Source organism: Canis lupus, chromosome 32 (genome assembly GCF_048164855.1).
Source record: "Canis lupus baileyi chromosome 32, mCanLup2.hap1, whole genome shotgun sequence".
Lineage (NCBI taxonomy): Eukaryota > Metazoa > Chordata > Mammalia > Carnivora > Canidae > Canis > Canis lupus.
In genome coordinates this window covers 33,107,887-33,115,608 of record NC_132869.1, presented here as the reverse complement: position 1 = coordinate 33,115,608, position 7,722 = coordinate 33,107,887, and the positions used below count along the sequence as shown (strand labels likewise).

Here is a 7,722-nt window from a genome sequence, read left to right as displayed (position 1 = left end):
ATAAATAAAAAATTAAAAAAATATATTAAAAAAAACAACAATACCCATTTATATGCTGCCTACAAGAGTCATTTTATTTTATTTTTTTTTTAAGAGTCATTTTAGACGTAAGAGACCTATGGGTTGAAAGTGAGGAGATGGAGAAATGTCTACCATTCAAATGTCAAAAGAAAGCTGGAGTAGCAATACTTGTATCGGACAAAATAAACTTTAAAACAAAGGCTGTAATAAGAAACAAAGAAGATCACTATATAATAATAAGTAGGACAATCCAACAAGAAAATATAACAATTGTAAATATCTATTTATTTGTTTATTTATTTAAAGATATTATTTATTTATTTGAGAGACAGAGCAAGAGAGAGACAGCAGGGGCAGAGGAAGAGGGAGAAGCAGACTCCCTTCTGAGCAGGAAGCCCGATGCAGGGCTCAATCCCAGGACTCTGAAATCATGACCTGAACCAAAAGCAGACACTTAACCATCTGAGCCACCCAGATGCCCCACAGTTGTGAATATTTATGCACCTAACATGGGAACACCCAAAAACAGAACATAATTAATAATAAACATAAAGGAACTAATCAGTAATTATATAATAATAGTAGGGGACTTTAACACCCCACATACATCAATGGACAGATTATCTAAACAGTAAAACAACAAGGAAACAATGGCTCTAAATGGTCCAGATGATTTAACAGCTATATTCAGAACATTTCATCCTTAAAAAGCAGAATATACATTCTTTTCAGTGCACATGGACCATTCTCCAGAATAGATCACATATTAGGCCACAAGACAGGCCTCAACAAATTCAAGAAAACCCAAGTCCTACCATGCACCTTTTCTGACCACAATGCTAGGAAACTAGGTGTCAAATACAAGAAAAATCTAGAAAGACTACAAATACATAGAGGTTAAGTAACATGCTACTAAACAATGAATGAGTCAACCAGAAAATAAAAGAAGAAAAACAACATGAAGACAAATGAAAATGAAAACACAAATAAACCCTTGTGATGCAGCAAAAGTGGTTCTTTTCTTTTTTTGAGAGAGAGAGGGGGGCATATGAGCGAGTGGGGGGGAGGGTGGAAAGAGGGACAGAGGGAAAGGGAGGGAATCCCAAGCAGGCTCTGTGTTTAGTGAAGACTCCAACATGGGGCTCCATCTCATAAGCCCGAGATCATGGCCTGAGCCAAAATAAAGAGTTGGATGCTTAACTGACTGAGCCACCCAGGTGCCCCACAAAAGTGGTTCTGTGAGGGAAGAGAAATCTCACATTAACAACTTAAGCTTATGCCTAAAGAGCTAGGAAAAGAACAATGAACAAAGCCTAAAGCCAGAAGAAGGAACAAAATAATAAAGATTAGAGTAGAAATAAATGGTATAGAAACTACAAAAACATTAGAAACAGGGGAGCCTGGCTGGCTTAGTTGGTAGAGCAGGCAACTCTTGATCTTGGGTAATAAGTTTGAGACCCATGTTGGGCGCAGAGATTACATACATACACAACAAGAAAAAATAGATCAATGAAACCAGGAGACTGTTCTTTGAAAAAATTAATAAAATTGATAAACATTAAGCTAGACTCATCAAAAAGAAAAGAGAAAGGACCCAAATAAGTAAAATCATAAATGGGAGAGGAGAAATAACAGCCAACACTACAGAAACACAAACAATTATAAGAGATCATGAAACTATATGTCAACAAATTGCACCATGTAGAAGAAATGGATGAATTCCTAAAAACATAGGAATTTACCAAGGCTAAAATGGAAAATTTGAACAGACCAATAACCAGCAAAGAAATTGAATCAGAAATCAAAAAACTCCCAATACACGAAAGTCTGCTGGTCTCCTTCTGCCCATCCCCCCACTTGTGCATGCACTTTCTCAAATAAATAAATCTTAAAAAAACAAAAAAAGAGAACCATATGATCATTTAAAAGACCCAGAAAAAGCATTTGACAAGTAGAACAACCATTTGTGGTAAAAACCCTCAACAAAGTAGGTTTGAGGGATCCCTGGGTGGCGCAGAGGTTTGGCGCCTGCCTTTGGCCCAGGGCGTGATCCTGGAGACCCGGGATCGAATCCCACATCGGGCTCCCGGTGTATGGAGCCTGCTTCTCCCTCTGCCTGTGTCTCTGCGCCTCTCTCTCTCTCTGTGACTATCATAAATAAATTTAAAAAATTAAAAAAAAAAAAGTAGGTTTGAAGTGAACATACCTCAACATAATAAAGGCCATATATGAAAAAGCCACAGCTGACATCATTCTAAATGGGGAAAAACTGAGAGCTTTCCTCCATGGTCAGGAACAAGACAGGGATGTCCATTATCACCACTTTTACTCAACAGAGTACCAGAAGTCCTAGCCACAGCAATCAGACAACAAAAAGCAGTAATAGACATTCAAATTGGCAGGAAGAAGTAAAACTTTCACTATTTACATATGACATGATACTACATGTAGAAAACCTGAAGGACTCCACCAAAAAAAAACCCACTACAATTGATTAACAAATTCAATAAAATTGCATGGGATGCCCGGGTGGCTCAGTGATTGAGCATGTGCCTTTGGCTCAGGGTGTGATCCCAGGACCCGGAATTGAGTCCCACATCGGACTCCTTTTGAGGAGCCTGCTTCTCTCTCTGCCTCTCTCTCTCTGTCTCTCATGAATAAATAAATAAAATATTTAAAAATAAAATAAAATCACAGAATACAAAATCGCTATACAGAAATCTACTGTATTTCTTTTTTAAAAAATATTTATTTCAGAGAAGGAGAGCAGGCAGTGGGAGGGGCAGAGGAAGAGGGAGAGAGAAACTCAAGCAGACTCCATGCTGAGTGCAGGACCCAACATGGGACTTGATCTCATGACCCTGAGATTAGACTTGACCTGAAACCAAGAGTCAGATACCCAACTGACTGTACCACCCAGGTGCCTCTCTGTTGCATTTCTATACACTACTAATGAAGCAGCAGAAAGAGAAATTAAGGAACCAATCCCACTTACAATAATAAGATAGTCCTCCTTCCCAACATGGAGCAGTTAGTTAAGATGAAGCTGAACTTGCCAAAGCTATAGATGCTCGAGAACCAGCTGAGCCAGGAAGTTTAGTTCTTGTCCATGTCCATTGCTCAGGTCAAGGGTACAGACCATGTGGAAGCCAGAAACTGTCCGAATGTGCTGGGGAAAGAATTACTCATCCCACTGACGGGTTCTCTGTATGTCCCTGGGAAGCTACATGATGTGGAACATGTACTCATTGTTGTGGGAATAGACTACTATGTAGAAAAGATATCCGAGGATGCCAAGAACTTTTTCGAGAGGAAGACAGATTTCCTCACCAAGCAAATGGAGAAAATCTAGCCAGCTCTGTAGGAGAAGCAAGCCATGAAACAGGCTGTCGTGGAGATCATGAGCCAGAAGATTCAGCAGCTCACAGCACTGCGAGCAAATCAGGCTACTCCCAAGGCCTGAGAGCCTGTTTCAGAAATTGGGCAGAGGGACTCTGCTTCAGGGCTTCAGAAACCTGGGACTTTGTGGGCGTGGCTTCCTGGGATCAGGGAAGAGAAAGGTCTAGTGTTTAATGCTAATAAGTGTGCAAGCTGGGCAAAATGGCAACAACAACAACAATAATAAATGAAACTAGAAATAAACCTAACCAAAGAGGTGAAAGACCAGTACTCTGAAAACTATGAAACACTGATGAAAGAATCTGAAGACCCAAAGAAATGGAAAGACATTCTATGCTCATGGATAGGAAAAATAAATATTATTAAAATGGTTATACTGGGATCCCTGGGTGGCGCATTGGTTTAGCGCCTGCCTTTGGCCCAGAGTGCCATCCTGGAGACCCAGGATCGAGTCCCACGTCGGGCTCCCTGCAGGGAGCCTGCTTCTCCCTCTGCCTGTGTCTCTGCCTCTCTCTTTTTCTTTTTCTTTTTCTTTCTTTCTTTCTTTTTTTTTTTTTTGCCTCTTTCTCTATCATGAATAAATAAAATCTTAAAAAAATAAAAATAAAAAATAAAATAAAATGCCTATACTATTCAAAGCAGTCTATACATTTCATTCAATCCCTATCAAAATACCAACAGCATGTTCCATGAAACTAGAACAATCCTAAATTTGTTTGGAACCACAAATGACCCTGAATAGCCAAAGCAATCCTGAAAAAGAAAAGCAAAGCCAGAGGCATCACAGGTTCAGACTTCAAGTTATATTACAAAGCTGTAGCGATCAAAACAGTATGGTACTGGCACAAAAATAGACACATAAATCCATGGAACAGAATAGAAAACCCAGAAATGAACCCACAATTATATGGTCAATTAAGCTTTGGCAAAGTAGGAAAGAATATCCAATGGGAAAAAAACAGTCCCTTCAACAAATGGTGCTGGGAAAACTGGACAGCCACATGCAGAAGAATGAAACTAGACTATTCTCTTTCCCCATACACAAAACTAAACTCAACATGGATTAAAGACCTAAATGTGAGACTTGAAATGATAAATAAAGGTCCTTGAAGAAAGCACAGGCAGTAATTTCTCTGACATCAGCTGCACCAACTTTTTTCTAGATATGTCTCCTGAGGCCAGGGAAACAAAAGCAAAAATAATCCATTGGGAAACATAAAAATAAAAAGCTTCTGCACAGCAAAGGAAACACTCAAACAAAACTAAAGGCAATCTGCTGAATGGAAGTAGATATTTGCAAATGACATATCTGATAAAGGCTTAGTATCCAGAATACATAAAGGACATCTAAAACTCAACACCCAGAGTACCTTGCATGCCTCAGTCGGTTAAGCAGCTGCCTTCAGCTCAGGCCATGATCCCAGGGTCCTAGGATCAAGCCCCACATGGAGCTCCCTGCTCCCTGCTCAGGGGAGAGTCTGCTTCTTCCTCTGCCCCTCCCCCTGCTCATGAGCTCTCACTCTCTGAAATAAATAAGATCTTAAAAAAATAAAAACACCCAAAAAACAAATAATCCAATTATAAAATGGGCAGAAGAAATCAACAGATATTTCTCCAAAGACATCCAGATGGTCAACAGACACATAAAAAAATGCTCAACATCAGTCATCAATAGGAAAGTGAAAATCAAAACTACAATGAGAGATCATCTCACACCTGTCAGAATGACTAAAATCAGCAACGCAAAACACAACAGGTGCTGCAGAGGACGTGGAGAAAGCAGAACCCTCGTGCACTATTGGTGGGAATGCAAACTGGTGCAGCCACCGTGGAAGACGGAATGGAGGTTCCTCAAAAAGTTAAAAATGGAACTACCTATGATCCAGCAATCACAATACTAGGTATATACCCAAAGAACCCAAAAATACTGATTCAAAGGGACACATGCACCCCCATGTTTACTGCAGCATTATTTGCAATAGCCAAATTATGGAAATAGCCTGTGTCCATGGACAGATGAATGGATAAAGAAGATGTGGTGTACACACACGAGTATTTTTCAATCATTAAAAAAAAAGAATAAAATCTTGCCATTTGCAACAAAATGGATGGACCTAGATTGTATTATGCTAAGTGAAATAAGTCAGAGAAAGACAAATTCCACCGTATGTGGAATTTAAGAAACAAAACAAATGAGCAAAGGGGGAAAAAAAGAGGGCAAATGAGAGAAAGGCAAACCAAGAAACAGACTCTTAACTATAGAGTACTGATGGTTACCAGGGGAGGGGAGGGGAGGAGGGCTGGAAGGATGGGTTAAGTAGGTAATAGGGAGGGATTAAGGGGTACACTTCTGATGAGCACCAGGTGATGTATCATGGAAGTGTTGAATCACTATTTGTACAGCTGAAACTGATATTACACTGTATGCTAATTGGAATTTTTTAAAGATTGCTTTTTAAAGATTTTATTTATTCATAAGAGACACACACACCTAGAGAGAGAGAGAGAGAGAGAGAGGCAGAGACACAAGCAGAGGGAGAAGCAGGCTCCCCGCAGGGACCCAGACAAGGGACTCGATCCCAGGACCCCAGAATCTTGCCCTGAGCTGCAGGCAGAGGCTAAACCACTGAGCAACCCAGGCTTCCTTTAAGATTATTTTAGAGAGAGAATGGACAAGTGGAGGGACAGAGGAAGAGGGAGAGGGAGAGAATCCTCAAGTAGACTCCTTGCTGAGTGTGGAGCCTTGACACAGGGCTTGATCCCAGGACCCTGAGATCATGATCTGAGCCAAAACCAAGAGTCAGATGCTTAACCAATTGAGCCAGGTGCCGTAACTAACTGGAATTTAAGAACTTTTAACAAATGCCCCAAATAAATAAATACCTCCTAATAAATTCCTGACTACATATATTTTTAAAGAGAGAGAGAGAAAGGATCAGAAAGTCTCCTGTGTCACCACAGGAGGTAAAATACCCTTGAGGAAACAAAGAGTCTGCTTTATTGACAGGGAAGGGGCTCCCCTAGATAGCAACCCATCTGTCTTGGAAAGGGAGTGTAATTTGAATTCCTATGTGTTCTGGAGACCCTCCAGTGCTGCCCTTAGAAAGGTTGGATGGGAAAGGGATCTTGTGGGGGGCCCTGTGAAAGGAGAGGCACCCAGCACTTGCTGGTGTGGGACCCCAGGGAGGGCTGGGGGCAGCAGTTCTGGACTGTGAGGGCACTTTCCCCACAATGGTGCTGATTCAGACACTGAGGAAACAGAAGTGAGTTCCTGGAGTTGCTTTCTCTCCCTTCACTCTTCAAAGACCCAAAGTAAGGTATCGGGATGCCTGGGTGGCTCAGTGGTTGAGTGTCTGCCTTTGGCTCAAGGCGTGGTCCCGGGGTCCTGGGATGAAGTCCCACATCCGGCTCCCTGCAGGGAGCCTGCTTCTCCCTCTGCCTATTTCTCTGGCTCCCTCCCTCTTTGTCTCCCATGAATAAATAAATAAAATCTTAAAAAACAAAAAACAAAAACAAAACAAAGTAAGGTATCATAACTAACCGGGGGTGGGGGGGGGTGCATCCTTGAGGTGCTGTTTGCACAGTGACATGGTGTGGCCAGAGCAGCATCACAGTTCTAGTTGCAGGGACTGGCTGGACAATGGAGTTTCTTCAGTGTGGAAGGCACAAGTTACCTCAAGCCTCCAGTTTGGAGATGCTGGTGTGTGTGTATGCTCGTCTCATCTGCCTCCGCCTTGCTGGAGAAGGTTGTATCTGTCCTGAAGTCACAGGGAGGAGCCCTGCAGGAAGCCTCAGCATTACTGTCTGGTTTTAAAAGATTAGAGCAATGCTTTATTTTGCATATCGCTTTAAAATATTTTCGTTGTGTATCCATCCCCTCATCTGCTTCTCATAACACTCTGTGAGGCAGGCAGGAAGAAACTTCCATTTTCTCACAGAGAGGACTGGCTCCTCTTGAGACCACTTAACGGGAGACTGTCTTCCTCCTGCTGCTTCCTTGCACATACTATTCCATGGCCCAGTCCAGGGCATACAAGAAAAGATGAGACTGAGGTTGTTAGAAGCTTCTAGTCTGGTAGGAAAAGCAAAATAAGAACATCTAGGGGGGTACTTGGGTGGCTCAGTTAGTGACTCTCTCTTTGGCTCAGGTCATGATCATCCTAGCGGATCAGTCCCTGGAGTCTGCTTAAGGTTCTCTCCCCTCACCCTCTGCCTTGCCCCTGCTCCTTGTAGTTGCACATGCTCTCGAATAAATAATAAACCTTTAAAAAGTAAGAACAATAAGAATAGTTCATTTGGAAA

General features: G+C 41.6%; 1 pseudogene; it reads left to right on the top strand.

Annotated features, from left to right (window-relative positions):
* Nucleotides 1–3,043: 3,043 nt before the first annotated feature.
* On the top strand, nt 3,044–3,484 carry LOC140622847 (prefoldin subunit 5-like; annotated as a pseudogene).
* The last annotated feature ends 4,238 nt before the right edge of the window (nt 3,485–7,722 follow it).